The sequence below is a fragment of the Notothenia rossii genome (genome assembly GCF_949606895.1).
Source record: "Notothenia rossii genome assembly, chromosome: 8".
In the NCBI taxonomy this organism is placed as follows: domain Eukaryota; kingdom Metazoa; phylum Chordata; class Actinopteri; order Perciformes; family Nototheniidae; genus Notothenia; species Notothenia rossii.
In genome coordinates this window covers 329,957-337,456 of record NC_136906.1, presented here as the reverse complement: position 1 = coordinate 337,456, position 7,500 = coordinate 329,957, and the positions used below count along the sequence as shown (strand labels likewise).

At 45.4% G+C, this 7,500-nt stretch overlaps 1 protein-coding gene and 1 long non-coding RNA gene across 6 annotated transcripts in view; both read left to right on the top strand.

Moving 5' to 3' along the window:
- Positions 1-4,107, top strand: part of LOC307016086 — a 5,882-nt gene extending 1,775 nt beyond the window's left edge. The window contains exon 3 of the long non-coding RNA XR_013801756.1: positions 3,870-4,107. This is a non-coding gene — a long non-coding RNA (uncharacterized lncRNA). The remainder of the gene's footprint in view (positions 1-3,869) is intronic.
- A 2,160-nt stretch (positions 4,108-6,267) lies between these two features.
- Positions 6,268-7,500, top strand: part of abi3a (ABI family, member 3a) — a 26,727-nt gene continuing 25,494 nt past the window's right edge. For all 5 annotated transcript variants that reach the window (XM_079643831.1, XM_079643828.1, XM_079643827.1 and 2 more), the window contains exon 1: positions 6,268-6,402. The gene's annotated coding sequence lies outside the window, so the exon portion shown is untranslated. The remainder of the gene's footprint in view (positions 6,403-7,500) is intronic.

Here is a 7,500-nt window from a genome sequence, read left to right as displayed (position 1 = left end):
CATTGAAACACATAGAAACACCTGGGAACACCCGGGAACACCTGGGAACACCTGGGAACACCTGGGAACACATTGAAACACATAGAAACACCTGGGAACACATTGAAACACATATAAACACCTGGGAACACCCGGGAACACCTGGAAACACCTGGGAACACCTGGGAACACATTGAAACACATAGAAACACCTGGGAACACATTGAAACACATATAAACACCTGAGAACACCTGGGAACACATTGAAACACATATAAACACCTGGGAACACCTGGGAACACATTGAAACACCTGGGAACACCTGGGAACACCTGGAGACACCTGGGAACACATTTAGCTTAGCCAGCGCGTCTGCTACAGCCAGCTGCAGGTCAGCGGTCATGATTGGCAGCTCAACGTTAGCTTCAGGGGGTTGTAGTACCACCGGAGCCTCGCTGCGGGGAAACTGTGGCGCTCATAATTGCGCCGCATTTGCACATAAGAGGCGGACCTACGCACTGTGCGTGTTCTGCGTGTGTGGAGCAAGCCCCCAGGAAGTGCGTGCCCCCAGGACCTGGGAACACATTGAAACACATATAAACACATGGGAACACCTGGGAACACCTGGGAACACCTGGGAACACATTGAAACACATAGAAACACATAGAAACACATGGGAACACCTGGGAACACCTGGGAACACCTGGAAACACATTGAAACACATAGAAACACCTGGGAACACCTGGGAACACCTGGTAACACCTGGGAACACATTGAAACACATAGAAACACCTGGGAACACCTGGGAACACCTGGGAACACCTGGAAACACATTGAAACACTTAGAAACACCTGGGAACACCTGGTAACACCTGGGAACACATTGAAACACATAGAAACACCTGGGAACACCTGGGAACACCTGGGAACACATTGAAACACATAGAAACACCTGGGAACACCTGGGAACACCTGGGAACACCTGGAAACACATTGAAACACATAGAAACACCTGGGAACACCTGGGAACACCTGGGAACACCTGGAAACACATTGAAACACCTGAGAACACATTGAAACACATGGGAACACCTGGAGACACCTGGGAACACCTGGGAACACATTGAAACACATGGGAACACCTGGAGACACCTGGGAACACTTGGGAACACATTGAAACACATGGGAACACCTGGAGACACCTGGGAACACCTGGGAACACATTGAAACACATAGAAACACCTGGGAACACCTGGGAACACCTGGGAACACATTGAAACACATTGAAACACCTGGGAACACCTGGGAACACCTGGGAACACCTGGGAACACCTGGAAACACATTGAAACACTTAGAAACACCTGGTAACACCTGGGAACACCTGGGAACACCTGGGAACACCTGGAAACACATTGAAACACTTAGAAACACCTGGGAACACCTGGGAACACCTGGGAACACCTGGGAACACCTGGAAACACATTGAAACACTTAGAAACACCTGGTAACACCTGGGAACACCTGGAAACACATTGAAACACCTGAGAACACATTGAAACACATGGGAACACCTGGAGACACCTGGGAACACCTGGGAACACATTGAAACACATGGGAACACCTGGAGACACCTGGGAACACCTGGGAACACATTGAAACACATGGGAACACCTGGAGACACCTGGGAACACCTGGGAACACCTGGGAACACATTGAAACACATAGAAACACCTGGGAACACCTGGGAACACCTGGGAACACATTGAAACACATATAAACACCTGGGAACACCTGGGAACACATTGAAACACATAGAAACACCTGGGAACACCTGGGAACACCTGGGAACACCTGGGAACACATTGAAACACCTGAGAACACATTGAAACACATGGGAACACCTGGAGATACCTGGGAACACCTGGAGACACATTGAAACACATACAAACACCTGGGAACACATTGAAACACCTGGGAACACCTGGGAACACATTGAAACACCTGGGAACACATTGAAACACATACAAACACCTGGGAACACCTGGGAACACATTGAAACACCTGGGAACACCTGGGAACACATTGAAACACATAGAAACACCTGGGAACACCTGGGAACACATTGAAACACATAGAAACACCTGGGAACACCTGGGAACACCTGGGAACACATTGAAACACATAGAAACACATGGGAACACCTGGGAACACATTGAAACACATGGGAACACCTGGGAACACCAGGAGACACCTGGGAACACATTGAAACACATACAAACACCTGGGAACACCTGGGAACACATTGAAACACATAGAAACACCTGGGAACACCTGGGAACACATTGAAACACCTGGGAACACATTGAAACACATAGAAACACCTGGGAACACCTGGGAACACCTGGGAACACATTGAAACACATAGAAACACCTGGGAACACCTGGGAACACATTGAAACACCTGGGAACACCTGGGAACACATTGAAACACATAGAAACACCTGGGAACACCTGGGAACACATTGAAACACATAGAAACACCTGGGAACACCTGGGAACACATTGAAACACCTGGGAACACCTGGGAACACCTGGGAACACCTGGGAACACCTGGGAACACATTGAAACACATGGGAACACCTGGGAACACCTGGAGACACCTGGGAACACATTGAAACACCTGGGAACACATAGAAACACCTGGGAACACCTGGGAACACATTGAAACACCTGGGAACACCTGGGAACACCTGAGAACACATTGAAACACATGGGAACACCTGGGAACACCTGGGAACACATTGAAACACATGGGAACACCTGGGAACACCTGAGAACACATTGAAACACATGGGAACACCTGGGAACACCTGGGAACACCTGGGAACACATTGAAACACATGGGAACACCTGGGAACACCTGGAGACACCTGGGAACACATTGAAACACCTGGGAACACATAGAAACACCTGGGAACACCTGGGAACACATTGAAACACCTGGGAACACCTGGGAACACCTGGGAACACATTGAAACACATAGAAACACCTGGGAACACCTAGGAACACCTGGGAACACATTGAAACACATAGAAACACCTGGGAACACCTAGGAACACCTGGGAACACATTGAAATACATTGAAACACATGGGAACACCTGGAGACACCTGGGAACACATTGAAACACATATAAACACATGGGAACACCTGGGAACACATTGAAACACATGGGAACACCTGGGAACACATTGAAACACATAGAAACACATGGGAACACCTGGGAACACATTGAAACACATGGGAACACCTGGGAACACATTGAAACACATGGGAACACCTGGGAACACATTGAAACACATAGAAACACATGGGAACACCTGGGAACACATTGAAACACATAGGAACACCTGGGAACACCTGGGAACACCATAAGAGTCATGTGACATGTTCAGTACTACATGAGTTTTACCTTTACCCGTGGATGCACAATAAGAATGGATTATATGATGATATGAATACTTTCGTGTTCGCTCTCTCAAAAGTTGGGCCATTTTGTCTTCATGCGCCAATGAGCAACTCTCATAGGAATGAACGAGGCCCCGCCTCCCACGCACAACCATTTTTATTATATTAAGTTATAAGTTACCTGCCCACCGCCTGCCATCTGACTGTGTGTGTGTGTGTGTGTGTGTGTGTGTGTGTGTGTGTGTGTGTGTGTGTGTGTGTGTGTGTGTGTGTGTGTGTGTGTGTGTGTGTGTGTGTGTGTGTGTGTGTGTGTGTGTGTGTGTGTGTGTGTGTGTGTGTGTGTGTGTGTGTGTGTGTGTGTGTGTGTGTGTGTGTGTGTGTGTGTGTGTGTGTGTGTGTTGGTGTGTGTGTGTGACAGAGAGCTGGTCCTGTGTTCTCACTTGAAGCCTCTGGAAAGGAGTGAGAAGCTGGCAGGGCCACGGAAACAGCCCTGGAACCCTGTCGCCCCCGGCAACAGCTGATGACCTGTCGTCCCTGGCAACAGCTGAGGACCTGTCGTCCCCGGCAACCAGGATCAACTTGACTGTTTATTGTTGTTGTGAATGTTGGTGTACTTTATGTAAATAAAATAAATCTTCGGGAAGTTTCAAATTCAATTTAATAATCCCTTCAGTCTCTCAACAGGTCTAAACACTAAACATTATTATTATATCCAGATTCAGTCCCCATCAGAACTCCTAATATCTATTATTCCTCAAAGTGAAACCCTTCAATCTTTTTTCTCATGAAGCCTCTGTTGATATAATGCACAGTTATCGAGGTTCACTCAGCTTTACACCTCGCATGAATGTGCTGCAGGGCCTCAGTTCCACCAGCAGAGGGAGCTGAAGAGCTGCAATGACACATCCAACAGATATGTGCAGAGATACAGCACGGTGGGCTGATTCGAAAGAACACGGGTTTAAATTTGACTTTTTTTTATTGATTTAATTACTCATCATGTCTCTGATTATCCAACTGATTTTGGTATTTAATAATAAAACAGATTAGTTGGTGAGTCGGGGTCTTTAATAATATACTCAATCTAGAGTTGAATTTTGTGTGAAACAGGAAGTGGTGAGAGGCGAACACAGAGAGGAAACTCAGACAGGAGATCTCACTCTGAATTTAGGATGAAGAAGAAGTCGTATAAAAATAAACGTTTGTGTGTGTGTGTGTGTGCGTGTGTGTGTGCCCCCCCCCCCCCCCCCCCCCCGACAGGAGTGAAAAAAAATGTTTTGGAAAAAAGTACTTATATATATAAATATAATTCCTGTTTATTATTATTATTATCAACACAGTTACTTTTGTATACAGTGAGGTAAATGAGGTGAATACGTCTGCATTTCCTGCCAAATACTAGCCTCAATTTTTTTTTTAATATAATTAATGCAAATAAACTACTTCTAATAATAATAATAATAATCATAATCAATTCAATAATATAAATACTATATTATTTTATTATAATATAGTTGTGATATAGCCAAGACAAAACATGCTTCTGACATGCTCAAAAACTGATATTTCTTGAATCTGAATTAAAATGTAGTGCCCTCTGTCAGCAATGTATCAACAACTACACACATATTTCTATCAGTACTTCTCTGTGTTGTGGTTGACATGTTGAAGAATGTGAGGAGTTAAAGGTGGGGTAGGTTTTGAAAAAAAAAAGCAGGAAAAAAATCACCACTCATCAGCCACTTCCTTATGCTGCGTTCACACCGGACGCGATGCGAATATTCGCTTCGCTCTAATCGCTTTGCTCTAAACGCTCTAAACGCTCGTGTTTACTCGGAACATTCAAACAAGACATGCTGGCTCGGCTACAACTAGAACAAAATGAACATATTTTGACGTGATTAAATTGTAATACACGTTTCTAAATGATGCGCTGAGAACTGTGCACAAGCCGAGCTCATAAGCCTCAGGTGTGTGTGTGCGTGTGTGAATGATTCAGCCTCATGCCCCATTACTTTATTCTCAGTGATTTCAGGTAAAGGATGTTTTAAAGCCGGTGTCAGTACCTATATATGTTAGGGGTCCGTCGCTTACCAATGACGTCACGCAGTCGTAAGCGACCTGTTATCACTCAGGAAACGACAGCGAAGCATCTGGGGTGTTTGCTGGCATTTATTCTGAGAATGAACACAACATTCTCTTTATCCGCTATGCATGTCACATCTCCACATAACTGCTCACGTCACTGTCACTAGTATTTATAGATACTAGGGCTGTACCCGAATATCCGAATATTGGTTTGTTGGAGTACTATTCGGGTTTCAATTTCGTTATTTGAATATTCGTTTTGTTTGTTTTTTCCCCGTTTTAAAAAAAATTGAATTTATTGAAAACTCCAAGATCAACGTAAGAGCTTGTGCCTCTTCGTGGGATGCTACCGTTTAACCATACACGTTATTGTTTACTTTCTCTGTCTTTATATGTAGAAATTACTTTTCTCCGTTAATCTCCGTCACGTTGTTTCCATAGCAACAACAACTTCCTGTCAACAGCGCTACCTCTCTTTCAAAATAACATGTCCATAAATAGGAAGCCAAGCCAAATTACACTTAAGACATATAACTGCAACGAAAGTAACAAAGACAATGCGATATCCTTTTCAATTTCAAAGAACACAAATTAGGTTACATTAACAGATAACTATAAAACAACAATACTGTAGAATAACAAAAATAATGTTTTCTGGAGGAGTGAAGCCTCTTCAGGAGCGGAGAGGATCTTCGGCTGCTGCAGGTTCATTTCTGACAAACAGCAGAGAGACAGAGAGAGAGAGAGAGAGAGAGAGAGAGAGAGAGAGAGAGAGATACAGAGATACAGAGAGATACAGATACAGAGAGAGAGAGAGACTGACAGCATCAGAGCCTCCACAGTTGCAGTTTCCAGCGGATTATGTGAGTTTTGAAAGTTATTCATGAACTTCTTCTTTGATTCACCTTCATTAGATACAACTCGTCACATTCAGATTTCAAAGTGTCAGTTTCCTGTTTTCAGCAGTTTCTTCTTCAGTCACTTCCTGCATTAAGTGAGTGTGAAGTGAGCGAACCATGTGAGGGAACGTTGAGTGTGATGTGAGGGAACGTTGAGTGTGATGTGAGGGAACCATGAGTGTGATGTGAGGGAACGATGAGTGTGATGTGAGGGAACCATGAGTGTGATGTGAGGGAACGATGAGTGTGATGTGAGGGAACCATGAGTGTGATGTGAGGGAAACATGTGAGGGAACGTTGAGTGTGATGTGAGGGAACGTTGAGTGTGATGTGAGGGAACCATGAGTGTGATGTGAGGGAACGATGAGTGTGATGTGAGGGAACCATGAGTGTGATGTGAGGGAAACATGTGAGGGAACGTTGAGTGTGATGTGAGGGAACCATGAGTGTGATGTGAGGGAACCATGTGAGGGAACGTTGAGTGTGATGTGAGGGAACCATGAGTGTGATGTGAGGGAACCATGTGAGGGAACGTTGAGTGTGATGTGAGGGAACCATGAGTGTGATGTGAGGGAACCATGAGTGTGATGTGAGGGAACCATGTGAGGGAACCTTGAGTGTGATGTGAGGGAACATTGAGTGTGATGTGAGGGAACCATGCGTGTGATGTGAGGGAACCATGCGTGTGATGTGAGGGAACCATGTGAGGGAACGTTGAGTGTGATGTGAGGGAACCATGAGTGTAATGTGAGGGAACCATGTGAGGGAACCTTGAGTGTGATGTGAGGGAACCTTGAGTGTGATGTGAGGGAACCATGTGTGTGATGTGAGGGAACCATGCGTGTGATGTGAGGGAACCATGAGGGTGATGTGAGGGAACCATGTGAGGGAACGTTGAGTGTGATGTGAGGGAACCATGAGGGTGATGTGAGGGAACCATGTGAGGGAACCATGTGAGGGAACCGTGAGTGTGATGTGAGGGAACCATGAGGGTGATGTGAGGGAACCATGCGTGTGATGTGAGGGAACCATGAGGGTGATGTGAGGGAACCATGTGAGGGA